Below are 10,887 nucleotides of genomic sequence, written 5' to 3' on the forward strand. Positions count from 1 at the left end.
TAGGAGTTATTTTTCACATTAATTTTTCACATTAATTTCAGCAAAACTTCAAATATTTGGCAATCAAACATTTCAATTAACTCCCTAAAGAAATAAAAAAAATAGATGATATAAAAATCCTCAAGAAAAATTAAAGCTCTATACATCTCTCAAAGATTAAGAATATGTTACACGTGTGTAAAGTGATCACTTGAACCAGCCTATGACAGTCGTCAGCCCCGTAAATGTCCACACTTCCACATTCTTCTCCATCCTTGATGAGATGTCAAAAAAATAACATAAGTTCATAAATTGTACATTTCCTTTTTATCTATTTTTACCGATGTTGGAAAATGTTTCCGACTAAACCAGTAAGTGCTTACGTTGTAAACATCGAATGTCTCTCGCATCTTTGTTTCTCAACTCAGACATCCAGCATTCAAACGAAATATTCTATTAAAACTCTACATGTTCTTTGTATTGACAGACAGCATCAAAGCACACTTTACATCGAAAAGAGGAAAAAGACATTTCGAACAAAGATATGTTCAAATATTAGAATAAGCATTGAACGTTGGAGGGATATTATGATGACTTTTTGATAAACATGTTTGAAGTTGTGTGCTTGTTGGGCTCAAAGTACACAAAAGGTGTATGAAATACACGTGTGGTGCTCATTTGACTTTCGTGAGCAACCTGTATTGATAAAATGTAAAGTCGAATCCTTGAAAACAGCATATTAGATTCACATGGATAGGTAACTTTATATCCCTCTGTGTATTGTTATATGTGACAAAGTAGTTGTGGCTGGTACCATTGTGTAATGTACATATCTACAGTGTCGCTAAATCATAGATAATTGTAAAAATCCTAATGAAAATAAGTATATTCTATCGTAAAAATCACGTAAAAATATGGAGGTCTAAACATTTACAGGGCTTACGACCTATCGCAGACTGGTTAAGGGAACATTTTACATACGTGTAACATTCACCAATTCTCCCTATGATTGACAACCATACTTCTCAATTTTTTTTGGGCATTTACAGACTTCCACTATGTGATTTTTTTAAAAATAGCTCCTGAGTGGAGAAGATCCAGATTTGTGAACAAATTTGGACACACTTAAAATGTTGTAAATAAAAGCATGGCACTTTGTATGACATTACTACAAATTAAAACATTTGTTTAATGATTTATAATTTTTTGTCCACCTCCGCGGCGTAATGGTTAATACGTTTAGCTACGGCACTGAAGACCTCGGGTTTCATTCTCAGGGATTAGGAAAAATTAGTACATTTTTATACTGTAAGATTGATTTAATATCACACTGGGCTTAAACTTGAAGCACAAGATTGATCACCTTGCCTTCACGTAAGTAACAATGAAGACAACACTGCGCCAATACTATATAAAAGCCGTATGCACCCTTGGGAGCTGATAAAGGTTAGAAAGAAATCATTTTTACTTACAATAAACGTACATAAAAGTTCTTTAATGTCGTACCTTAAACCGCCATATAAATTATAATATAGCATAACATTTTTAAAATTTACATTTTGTTCTACAAATTTACATTCCAGAAGGAGACATATGTATTACCAATACAGAGTCAGATAAATCTAAAATAAACATATCATTAAAGAAAACTTGTCGGTTTCAGTTAATTTAAAGTATTGTAAATACATAATATAATATTCGTTTCCATCGAAACTTACTAAGGTCTACCAACGTGAAATATTTCGAGTGTAGTCTTCGCGAAAATTCTTAAGGGTGTATTAACCCCCCCGCCACCTATGCATTTACCGGAATATTGCCACCCTCTCGTGTCTGAACGATTCAGTGGGGGATGTGGACAATCTAGTGAATTTTCTAGAGCCCCTAAAATAGCATACCCTATCAAACTAAGTGAGCGGAAAGTATCCGAATTGTATTATGACTACACCAAGGAAGAGATTTAAAAAATATATATTTATGTTTATTGTTATATATTATTTTTACTCTTACAGGACTCTCATATATATATTAACAGCGTATAATTTACCTTAGCTAGTTAAGTACAAGTATGCAACTCAAAACGTCTATGAGATAACTGTTATTCTTGTAGACCGACCGACAATTTCTACGTTGTTTTTTTTTGGTCCATATAGCAGTTAGGTTCATTAGGTTTAGGACAGCTATTACCACAAAGCGACTACCGAATCAATAATTGAAAAAAAAAATGTTATTTTTTTTGTATTTTTCTGACCTTTTTCTACACCCTATGGTGCATAGGGCACGTTATCTTTAAGACCTCGTGTGATCATGATCGTGTGTCAATAACATAAAGGCAAGGCAATTATGTGGAACTGCGCTTCAGGTAGAAACATTATTGAATATAATGGGCAAAATGTACTGTATGTAATCATATTTCTATCAATCGATTCATTTAGAGTATAGCCTTAACGTTTTTATTTGATTGTTTTGTTTGCTTAATGTGGGAAAATTTTTTCCTTTTAGTTGAATTGAATATTTGGCAAAATATTGTTTGTTTATGATTCTTCCATCTAAAAAGAAAAAAAATGTTTCATCGAGAGAAAATGAAATCCTAGAAAGAATCTTACAACTGAAGATTGTGAAGCTTACATTTGGCAATTTTTGGTAGTTTTTGTCTCTCGGAGGACGCATTCACGATATTTGTGTATCCCTTGGTACACAAACCCAAAGTCTTCCTGAATATTTCCCTTCACGTAGACCTATCCTATTTATAGTTTGCTTACGTTTTCGAAATCAAAAAGATCTACGTATCTCGTTATTTAACATGACTATTGTAAAAAACTTACATCTTTAAAGATTTTATGAGTATTAAATGGCTTCCCATTAGAGGGAAATCATGTATAAATGGGGTCTTCTTTTCAGTCTGAAATCTTAAATGTTTTTTTTTTAAGCAATAAACATATCTACAATATTTCGTAATATTGTAGAATTGATCTAGTTAAATGGAAAACAAAGAAATATATTGAGTTCGCAATTTTTGTGGGTAAACAATATTTAAGCAGCTTTTAAGAAAACGCCGCCTTGAGCAATGTGTAGCTGTTATGTTTAACAGTTGGCACTATCATTGAGGATTAAAAAAAAATCTTAAATTTTTACCTGGCGAAGGTAAATAATAACGTGCGTAATCGAATGCCATGTTTTGTCAAAATTAAAAAAAAAAACAATTAGTGAATATCTCTAGAAAACTAGACATTTTAAACAAACTTACATTTTGAAAAATTATTTTAGATTAACATATCATCTTAACACTTGTTTTTAAAATAAACCGTTAATTTTATGAAACGTGTTTCAAAGAATTTCTTTAGGTTATTAAATTTATTAACGTCTTACGCAAGTAACCAAAATAATCAAAACATCACGTGAAAGTTACCCACTCGATTTTGTTAATAAGGAAAAAAAACACATACAAAAATTGAAATGGAAATTGACAAGATGATATAAGAAAAAAAATGTTAATCGAATTTTATTATACTACAATGCAAATGAAAATATTTTACAGAATTTATGTATTTTATAATTCAAATACTGTTATTATATAATATAAAGGTAATGCCAGGATAATACTCTGTAAGAGTTTTTATTTCCTAACTTATTATATGAGTTTGATACATTACGCTTCAAAATTAAATCATCAGCTTTCTGATACATTTCTAAAGAACAGATAGACATCTTTTCAAATCTTATCCTGTTTTGTTAAGGAAAAAACAGATGTAAAACACCTGATTTTACAGCGTTTCCTGCGTCATAAAAATGACTTTAATATTATAATATCGAATCTCACACAGTGAGAACCTCTTTTCCTCGAGGGTAGCAGATGGTAATGTCTTCCTTTGTTCGCATTATGAAACGAAACTCTAAGACACCATAGAGAAAAGACTTACCAGATCACGAAACAAAGTTTTAAGAAGAATATAAAATATTAACTTTTCCACTCTGAACTGGTTTGTTATATGGTGCCTTGGAAATTGCGGATGGTAGTGTTCTGTTCCTTCGGGAGTGGGGTGAAAAGTGATATTTTCCCTATATCTCCGTACCTCTGTAACTAAGAAAGTTTTTCGATATATTTTACGTTATTTTCACCCCGGGCCGATCTTCTCCTTGCTTGACTTATGTTCCCCTTACCTGAGAGAAGTCTGTTTTTCTTGCTTTTGATTATTTTATGAAGAAAAAAATGACGAGTGCTTGGGACGGATAAACTCAATTATAGAACCCTCTTGTTCACATTTTTTACTTGCCTTCTAACTTTCATTACTTAATTTATTTACATAATTTGTAAATAAATTATCTGGTCAAATTATAAGCTTAATAATGAAAATGAAAATGGTATTTTCTGGCGTTTCTCATGTGTGTGATTATAATCCAGGATTCGGATTTTACATACTAATATAAGAGTTTCTGCTTAATAAAAAGCTTCTTTACATCTCACCAATAGATGTCTCCAGTGAAGTTCTAGTGATTCATGAACAAGGTTTCTAAATTGGTTCATATATATAGAACTTCCAAGAATTTGAGTAGTGTGGTTGTCAATAATGGGAAGAATTGGTGAATGTTACACGTGTGTAAAGTGATCACTTAAACCAGCCTATGACGGTCGTAAGCCCCGTAAATGCCCGGACTTCCATATTCTTCTTCATCTTTGATGAGACGTCAAAAAATAATTCATTACTTAAAATCCAAATTTTTACTTACTATTTATATATTCATTTATTTGTTGGGGAATTATATAACTTTACATTTTAAGAAAATATTTTTTTAAATAGTCACATTAACAATAATAAAGCCAATCAAACAATTCCACATTTACGTTATAATTAAAATCTTAATTTTGTTTTATTATTCATGTATTCAATTATTTGTTCGGGAATCATACAGCTTTACATTTTAAGAAAATATAAAAAAAAGTTACATTAACAATAATAAAGCCAGTTATACAAATCCACATTTATGTTTTATTTGTTGAACATTAAGAGATAAAAAAAGAGAACCACTGCCACTGCACATGGAGTTTTTGACATAATTCAATATTTTTTTTTTCCACAAGCGATTCTGCTAAATTTGTTTTATTTTTACCTGATTCCACTTCGTGGGTTACAATATAAGTGTTGATTGATTAGCTTATTTCATGCTCAGTCTCCAATCATCTCTATCCTTCGCTCATCTTTTCACCGAAAAATAAACAAAGTGACGATAATATACTGAGCTTAAACAGTTTTATGTCAGATTCTAATAAACCCCAACATTAAACAAATTCAATTTTAGACCAACATTAAAAAATACTAAATAACAAAAAACTATCAAATTTATAACAAATTTTATAATAAACCGTAGGAAAATCATACATATCAATAAAGAACTGTAATGGATATAGGGAGAGATTAAAAGAACTCTTAATGAACTTTTTGAGAAAATAATTTGTGAGAGTAGTAAGTACAGCAATTAAAATAGAAGCAATGTCTATATTTGTATAAGCCCATACTTATGCAAACTTATGTGTCATACAACTTCTTGAAAATCCTCCACAAAAAATACCCTTATTTAAACTGACCATGTATTTTCTCTGTAAAAGACGAATCACATGACCTTCACATCCAATTTATAATTTAGATAACTCAGGATGATTATACTGAACAAGTGGAGGTAAATTGAATGAAATGTTACAAAAGGTATATATTTGTTTTTCAAAAAGAGGTCCAACAGGCTCGTTTAAATTCCATTAAGTATTGAATAAACTTTTCATATTGGTTTTTGAAGGGTCCGAAGAGGTACGCAGAAATACAAGTATGGTAAATGTTTATCTACAAGTATGGGTTCTGTCATTTTGCGGTGATCCTTCTCAATCTGTCTATCAACAGGTAGGCATATATTTATACATGAAGGGTCTATATGGTAATTTAACTTGGTGGAAGTAGTCTCGTATTTGTCACTTTATAAGAGACTTTAGTTACCGAAGAAATTTTGAAAAGTTATAACAGTGATACTCAGGTATGGAAATTTTAATATGAAAGAAAGAAAAATGAGTCAACTTCAAAAACCCACAGACAATATTGAAAAGCAAGGAGTTTTTATTTATTTATTTTAAGAAATAACGCTTCTACATTTAGAGGCTTGTCTGCAGTAGGAGAGTAAGGATAGGTAAGGTAAATGAAAAACACATAAAAAACACCCGAAACTAAATATTTCCTGAATTTATTTTGCAAATGGGAATCGAATTCGGGAATCGAACCCGTGACGCCAGTTTCGTAGTTGAACGTCTTCGCCAAGCCAGTCAGAGGGTAAGAGAGAAAAATCTATTGAAATGTTGTTGGACTGTTTCGCAAACTTTAACCATTGCTTAGTATTCATTGTTTTAAGGATTTATTGAAATATAATATAATCAGGTAGACATAAATAAATAAAAATATTTCTTTGCGAATAATTTCATTGAGAATTTTTTAAATTCATTTTATAGCTCGATATAGTCGACGAAGTGTGGCAGAGGACAAATTTCTTGGTTCCGTAATATAGTGATTGGATCAAGATCGTCAAAGTGCTTTGTAGAGCTGCCCAAGACAAGAACAATAATTACTCTCAAGTAATAATCGACATCAGGGAGACCTAATTTAACACCTACAGTAGAAGAATATTTACATCAGTTAAGTATTGATTTTGTTTATTTTTATTTATTATGTGTTACGGCTCTTAAGGTATGGCCTGTGTTAAGCCGAAATACTTACATGTTAATGCAATTTTTTATTATTATATTATTATTTTTTATTTTATTTATTTTATTATTAGATTATATACATCACAAACAATGGATACAATAACAATTTACAGTATAAAGGTTTTACAATAAAATAATTACACCTGGACTTTAATTAATTCATTTTCTACCTTGTCCCTTCCAACGAGAAGCAACCATCGAAAGACACTGTTTTTATGGTTCAATAGGTTTTTTTAAATAGAAAATTGAGGATAATTTATCCATTTTAGCTCTTGTTCATATTTTGTCATTGCACTATTGTACATTCCTTAACACCGCACATGGTGAATTCATTATAAAATGTAAACTCATAAGCATAATTTCAAACATTATGTACACATTTTTCGTGGTATGAAGCATCGTTTCACGTTAAAACTCCGGCAGTACGGTCTTCACTTTTTTATTCCCTCTAATCTGGGCACTTTCGCAGCGTTTACGCTAAAGCCACAACCTCGTACACCGTCGGATGATTATAAATCCGCGCTAGAAGAGAACATTTTACCATTTTAGTATCCCCTTACATGGACGAGTTTAAGTGCGGAACCGCTGCGAGGGATGTGTTGCCATTAAAAATATTATTACTCAATAAAAGTGGTCTTAGTCAACAGTGTCCGGGGAACACTACCCTTGAGCTATTGCAATTGTGTATCCTTTCTCGGCTTCCTTGTTCTCGCTGAGTACTTAATCGGTGAAGGAGACCTCAGGGGTTGGCCGCACCAAAAATACCACCCCGACTTTGTATTCTCTAAGTGGGGAAGTTCATGCCGTCGTAGTTGGTTCGAGTACTTACTTAAACTGGGTCTTTGCCAGAAACATGACTTGAGTTTATCTATTAATGATATTATTGAACGATATTATATTTGGTCTGAACGTTTGTTTCGAAATGATATTCTTTTTAAGACGTTCATGATATTTTTACTTATTATATTTTAAATTCAATCTTAGTACATGAATAAAAATGTATTTTTTATTATTATTAAAACAAATCAATTGGAGAATGTGGTTAATAATTAAAGCAGAGGAAGACCGAATTAGCATGATCAAGTATTTCAAATACTTGAAGGTCAGGAGTTAGAATAATCGGGGGGTATATGAGTAGATGCATGAATGTGGAAGAGGTGAAGATTGTTTTGCAAGCAAATTGATGAAGTGTTCTTATTTCTCTGCCTTCCTCTTTTTGTCATTTTTTTAAAAAAATATACGTTGTTTTGTTACGTTATGTACTTTTAAACGTATTTAAATAAGATCAAAGTTTTTTACTGACATTTCTTGGTGGAACTGAATTTTATATAATTAAATACCAACTGCGTAGTTTTTCCGATCTCTAAATTTTATTTCACCAGTGACCAAGTTTCGTCTTTACCGACATCTATTTTTTTATTATTATTAGAAATGCAGTTTCATTTAGAAATATCAGTACAAAAGTAAAATCTGATTTTATATCGGTAAAGGAAATGGACGAAAATCAGTCCTGATGATGTCAGATCGTTGATGGTTGACTTATATAAAACTAAAATGAAGTAAATACATGAAACACACCTTCGCAAAAAAATCCCCTTTTTTACATCAAGGCATTCAAATATTTTTACTACTTACATATCATTATCCTTGAAAATTAGAAAAAAATATATTTAAACAAAAATAATTATCAATTACCCTCTACGTTTGCATCGGCGCCGGCGTGGCGGGCGTCCCCATTCCATCGGTTTGCTTTGTGCAGAAAATTATTACTCCCAATAATTTCTACGGTTTCAATATGGCTATCGCCATTATGATTACAGGTTCAGATATCAGTTTGAATGTGAAATAGTTTATTATGTTGTTGAAATATTGAATTTCACTAATGGAATGGTATGAGTATAAAGTAAAAGAAAGAGTAAACGATTATTTCAACTTAATTAAAGAACAAAAATAAAGTGTTACCACTTTAGCAAATATACAACAAATTGTACATTAAATATTGAAATAAAAAATCCTTATTAGATTTTAATAATTTTTTTATTGATAAAATATTTTTTTTTTGTCCGCCAACGTAGTGTAATGGTCAGCACGCTCGGCTACCATTTTGGAGGTCCCGGGTTCGATTCCCAGGGGGGTCAAATAATTATAAGTGATTTTTTTACTCTAATATTTATTCCATATTACCTTGGACTGTTACCTGAATCACCTTTCCTTCATGTGTTAACGATCAAGATAACACTGCATTTGTATCATGCAGTGTCCTATGCACCATTGGGGTGTAGATAAGGGTTTAAATTGAATTATTTTTTTTAAATTGTGACAATTGGCAACTTGTTACGGCATTAAGAACTGCTGATACAAAAATGCAAAAATTTCACAAATGTCACAAATGTCACAAATTTTATTTTTATATTTTTATTATTGTTTTTTTTTTATATAATACAGTTCAATTAAGTATACTCGAAATCTCGGAGTTTGATTTCAATTTCATACATTAATTAAAATAGAGTTCTACAAATTAAATACCATATCAATAAGTGAAACTTTTCTACAAAAGCGGTGAAAACTATATGTTGGTCTTGTTTTATTATACAAAATTCAGTTCCACCAAGAAAAATCAGCGAACTATAACTTTAAAAATATTGTGAAATGTTAACGTTTATACAATAATGACTAACGTAAATAAATGACTAATGATGCTGTTATTTTACGTAATCCGTACATATAATAGTTTCAAGCATTACTTTGTTATACCTTGCGGTACGCTATGGCTTCGAGTTGTCTGACTTTTAATGAAGTTTACGTTTTTCATTTACCAACTCTAACGATGTTCTTGTTTTAAGGGCTAAAGGCGTTTCAGATGATTTAATGAGCTGCAATTATGGAGCAAAATATCCACTGAAATAACTTTATCTCACAGTTTTAACCAGAAAGTTTAAATATATTATTCGACAGTTTGTCTGGATACAATTACAGCTTCCCGCCTGAAGTGTTAAGTTTATTAATGAAGCAGCATTAAAAAAACAGTTTGTATCCTTTTATTTTCATAAACGTTTTTGTAATTTATAAAAATATACGTTTTTAGCACTTTTATAAACATTGATTTATTTTTTTAGTCCGTGAAAAAGAAAGAAAAAGTTGTTTGTATTTTAAACTTATTTTTTGTTATAACAGCAGTTTTAATTATCAAAATATTAGTCTGTAGTTACTTTACCGTTGTTGATATTCTTCTTTTTTCAATAGATTCCTTTTGGAATTCTATCAGTGATTTATTTTCCATATAGTAGTTACATACTTTATAAAAACATAGACCTCTGAGCATCTCTACTTTCATTTGTGACCCTAAAAACACCCAATCAAATATATGTGTTTTTTATTCAAAATATCTTGCCCTTATAAAATGAATATTAATATCGGCGCTGAATAAATTGAAATAACTATTTGGGTGCAAAAAGAGTCAAATATAAATACAATAAATTATTTTTAATAATAATACACTATGAAAAGCAAACCAACTTAACTAAGTTATACTTAAACTTTCTAAAATTAATCATTGTTTCAAATAATTGAAATATATTTCTTATTCATATTAAATGAAATTTCTATATTTCCTTGTTGATATTTTCTTCTCAAAAGCATTTGCAATGCAACGTTTACGTTGAGTATAATTACGCGGCTAGTAAGTAGGTTTACTAGTTTGCAAGACGAAATCACCTTACCCATTAAGGTTTCGGTACGTAAATTCATTGCCTCCCTTAGCATAAAGTCAAACTATCCACTAAAAGTGCTTTACTTGTAAAAATATTTTTAAATACACTCCAAATTATGGTGTAAATTTTATTTACTTGATGATACAAAATTTAAACTCTCCCGCTATAATTTTCATCTCACTCATTTATTCTTCTTTTTTACAACAGTGGTAAAATATTTTTCGATTCTTGAAAAAATCTTTTATAAATATCTAGACAAAACAAACCATGGAAGATTTCCTTCTCCGGATCTCTTGAAAAAAAGGTAAGCCTATCAGGCGAAGAAATTCGAGCCCTTCGGGCCAATAAATGCTGCCATTCTGGGCAAAAAAGGTAACCCTTTAAGTAAATAAAGGAAAGCTTTTCTAAACTAACATTTAAATGTACTTTGGGTTCTAATGGGTCCTGTTTTGTTTTTCC

Source organism: Brachycentrus maculatus, unplaced genomic scaffold (genome assembly GCF_059751285.1).
Source record: "Brachycentrus maculatus isolate JH-2025_06_01 unplaced genomic scaffold, ASM5975128v1 h1tg000039l, whole genome shotgun sequence".
NCBI lineage: Eukaryota > Metazoa > Arthropoda > Insecta > Trichoptera > Brachycentridae > Brachycentrus > Brachycentrus maculatus.